General features: G+C 45.5%; 1 pseudogene; it reads right to left on the reverse strand.

Annotated features, from left to right (window-relative positions):
• Window positions 1–2,268: 2,268 nt before the first annotated feature.
• Window positions 2,269–2,441, reverse strand: LOC117711850 (small ribosomal subunit protein uS14 pseudogene; annotated as a pseudogene).
• Between the last annotated feature and the right edge of the window lie 1,862 nt (window positions 2,442–4,303).

The following is a 4,303-nucleotide window of genomic DNA, read 5'->3' on the forward strand; positions in this document are numbered from 1 at the left end:
GATAGGAATGTATGCAATGAGAAGATGGATTCCCACCTCCCTGTTCTTTCAGGAAAGGCTACATACGGTGTGGTGCTCTGAGCCTTTCTTTTCTCACCCAATGAAACTTAGAGGTCAGGCCTTGCTGCCTTTGCACTGCTATATAGAATTCCATCATATAAACAACATGCTACTTATTGAAGCAACCCTCTCCTGAGGAGGGCTACACTGTCCTCAGTCTTTTGATTTTGTACACAATATTGCAGACTGCTGGGGATGTGGCTCAGAGGGAAATTCTTGCCTTGACCCTGTAAGGTCCTCAGCTTTACTCCCAGTCCTTCCACAGTGTTGCACAGACTAACACAGAATAAGGACTCACAAGCTCCATTTGATTGGCAGAGAGCTAAGCCTGGGCTGCGGACCAAATGGAATAGTTTCTGCATTTGTCATTTGGGCAGATGCTGGCAAAAGAGACTGGGTGCTCAGTCCAGCCCAGATCCCAAAGTCCTACTTTCAGAGAGGGATGGATCCAATGGGTGGCCACCTCTATGAGTCCTGGCATGAAAAGGAGAGACTCCTCTTTTTCTAGCTGTCTCTGACCCCTATTTGAATTATTATGACAGTTATTGCTTTAAATACACACTGTGGAAACTGGCTCAAAGTTTCAGAGCATGAAGTGCTCTTATGAAGGACCTAAGTTCAGTTCCCAGCACTCAGGTGGTTCATAACCACTTGTAACTACAGATCCAAGAGAGGCAACACTGTCTTCTGGTCTCTATGTGAGCACCTGCATGCACATACCCTCACATGAACATACACATACACTTAAATAAAGATTTAAAAACTTAGGAACACGCTGGGCAGTGGTGGTGCACGCCTTTAACCCCAGCACTTGGGAGGCAGAGGCAGGTGGATTTATGAGTTTGAGGCCAACCTGGTTTACAGAGTGAGTTCCAGGACAGCCCAGGGTATATAGAGAAACCCTGTCTCGAAAAAAGAAGGAGGAGGAGGAGGAGGAGGAGGAGGAGGAGGAGGAGGAGGAGGAGGAGGAGGAGGAGAAGAAGAAGAAGAAGAAGAAGAAGAAGAAGAAGAAGAAGAAGAAGAAGAAGAAGAAGAAGAAGAAGAAGAAGAAGAAGAAGAAGAAGAAGGAGAAAGAAAGAAAGAAAGAAAGAAAGAAAGAAAGAAAGAAAGAAAGAAAGAAAGAAAGAAACCAAATCCTTAAGAACACACATCCTGTGGAATAATTTGTAGTCCAGGAGGCAAGAAACGATCGTGATTTTGTTAAAAGGAGGCAAAACTGAAAAGCATGCCCGAGAAGGGTGGCCCTCAGCCCGTCAGCCCCCAGATGGTCAAACTAGGGAGGAGACTATTTCCAGGATACCCAACTCTGGAGCTGAGCCACTGAAAGAAGATACAAGATGGCCACCTGCCTCTTTCCAGGGCTATTATCTCATGACAAGAGTATCTGTAGCAGCCACTTCTTCTCTGACACTATGTTTCACATAAGTAGTCCCAGTGAACTTTTCCAGCAGCAGTTGAGGTCAGCGTTATTCTTAGCCATGTTGTCTGGGAGGTCACAGGTATGCTAACTGCCCAGCTGAGGTACACACTGGGCAATGGAGTGAACAGAGCCACAGATCACCCACGGGTATAAAAGGGACAGGTGATGGTTCTAAAAACATCTGGAAAGAATTCTCAGGACAGCCAAGTTCCCATGGGATCTGCACATCCTCTAGGGGACAGAGGGAGACTGGAAAGCTTCCTTTTCTCATGTATCATACGTGCGAGTTTGTTATTCAGTTGACTTAATGCCCCTGACTGTAGACAAGCCGAAACATATGGGGAAGAAATAAATCCATAAACCCAGGACCTGGGATGAGTCTGTGATGAGTATATCAGCTGCCAGATTACTCCCAGCGCAGATGCCTCTGCTTTTCTAACATGTCCATTGAGCTCAAATATGGACACGGTGTGTGCACTGCAAGCCCACAGCTTGAAGGGCATACAGAGCCAGGCTCCGTGATGAGAACGCATGCATTTCAGACTCTTGTTTCTATTTCTGTCAGCCACATGAGCACGGGTGCCCACAGAAGCCAGAAGAGGGCATTGGATCCCCTGGGGCTGGAGATGTACAGGAGTGTAAGCAGCCCAGAATGGGTGTAGGGTCCTTCCTTCCTTTTTTTTTTTTTTTTTTTTTTTTTAGAGGTCTTCACATTTTTACTCTTTGTGCACAAAGTCTAGCTTGATCAGTTCACTGGGTAGACAGTCGAATAATCCATTCAAGGTCACTTAGTCCAACGTAATGAAGCCTATGTCCTTCTCATACTGACGGAAGCACTGATGGCACACGTTCAGCCGTATTTACAGATCAGACCGTGGCGGTTAGAACAGACTCGGAAAGAGCGAGAACCCTGGCCGAACTTCCGTGGGTGACTCCAGTAGAGCTGCTGGTGACCCATCTTGCCTCCAGATGGCCAATGAGGAAAAAGGGGCAGGATTCTTCCTAAGAGCAATGTGCATTCCTAACCAGTGAGCATCTCTTCAATCCTGATACTCATGCATTTTAGGCCCAGCCAGACCTAGCACTCCATGGATACATGGTGGACTAACAGAAAGAGGGGTGTTCAAGGAGGGGACTTAGATGGCTCCCAGCACGGAGGGTCTTTGGGCAAAGGAAGGCGACAGCTCTGCTGCGTTTGAAGGGGAGGGGCTGTACTGGTTTAGACAGTCTCGTGTCGCCCAGTTGTCCCTGAACTTCTGGTCCTCCTGCCTCTACTTTCCAAGTGCGGAGAATACAGACATGTGCCATTATGCATGACTTATGTAGTGCTGGAGATACAGTCCAGGGCCATTTGTCAACTACTTCACCCACTAAGCTACATCACTAGCCAGGACTAATTTTTTTTAAAAATTAGGCAGTATAATCTGTGCTGACTTTAACTTACTGAGAGCTGTGTCACCATGCCCAACTATGTCATGATTTAATTTTAATTTCTTATTTATAAAATTATGTATATGGGGGGAGGGGTTGCCCCATATACATACCAAAGAGAGATGTATATACCAGATGTCTGGTATATACATACCAGAGAGGATGTTGGATCCTCTGAAACTGAAATTATAAGCTGTCCAATGTGGATACTGGGAAAGGAACTCTGGTCTTCCAGAAGAAGAATTCATTCTCTTAACTTCTGAGCCATCTCTCTAGCCCCTTGTCAGTACTTTCAAGTGATGGCTCCATCTTGGTGAAGTGGAAGAGTCACATGCTGCCCACTATAAACAAATCAAGTGACAGCATTGTCCCAGAGTCACCATGAAGGTCATCTGGCTGCAGCTTTGTCCACTGCCAGACTGCACAAGGGCTCCAGGCCTATGAAACCCTTTCATACAATTTCTACATATCAATGCCATCAACCTGATTAAAAAAAAAAAAACAAACCATCATGTCCAAGGGAACTTTTAAAAGAAAACATCCAATTGTGGGCTTGCTTATACTTGCAGAGGGTTCAAGTTGATAACCGCCATGGCGGGGAGCATGGTGGCAGCAGGCAGGTATGGCACTGAGCAGTGGCAGAGAGCTTACATCAGATCCACAAGCATGAGGCAGGAGCTAACTGAGAACGGTGTGGGCTTTTGAAACCCAAAGCCCACCCACCATGACATATGCCCTCCACCAAGGCCACAGCTATTAATCTTTCCCAAGCAATTCCACCGACTAGAGACCAAGTATCCAAACAGATGAGCCTGTGGGAGCCATTTTTCATTCCAACCACCACTTGCTTCAGGTCACAGGAGGTGGTTTGAATATGATTAGTCCATGGGAGGTGGCACTATTAGGAAGTGTGCCCTTGTTGGAGAAAGTGTGTCACTGTGTAGGCGGGCTTTGAGGGCTCCTGGTATCAAGCTCCACCCAGCACAGAAGACTCTTCTCCTAGCTGTCTTCAGATCAAGAGGTAGAACTCTTGGCTCCCCCAGCACCAAGTCAGTCTGTATACTACCATGCTTTCTACCATGACAATAACGGACTGAACCTCTGAAACTGTAAGCCAGAACCAATTAAATAAAGCTAGGCTTTATAAGAGTTATAAGGCTAGCTTTAACCATCTACCTCTATCTCTCAGTGCTGGGATTGCAGGCATACCTACCTCATGCTTGGTTTATTATTTTTATTATTTTAAAATTTAACTTAAATTAATCAATCCAACAAATGAATAAAATTTAATTAATTTAAATTAATTTAAAATTTAAAGCAAGTTCATAATATGAGCACTTGCTGGGTTTGAAATTCAGGGTTGAAATGCCCCACTGTTCATAGTTGTTTCCA

Source organism: Arvicanthis niloticus, chromosome 6, assembly GCF_011762505.2.
Source record: "Arvicanthis niloticus isolate mArvNil1 chromosome 6, mArvNil1.pat.X, whole genome shotgun sequence".
Lineage (NCBI taxonomy): Eukaryota > Metazoa > Chordata > Mammalia > Rodentia > Muridae > Arvicanthis > Arvicanthis niloticus.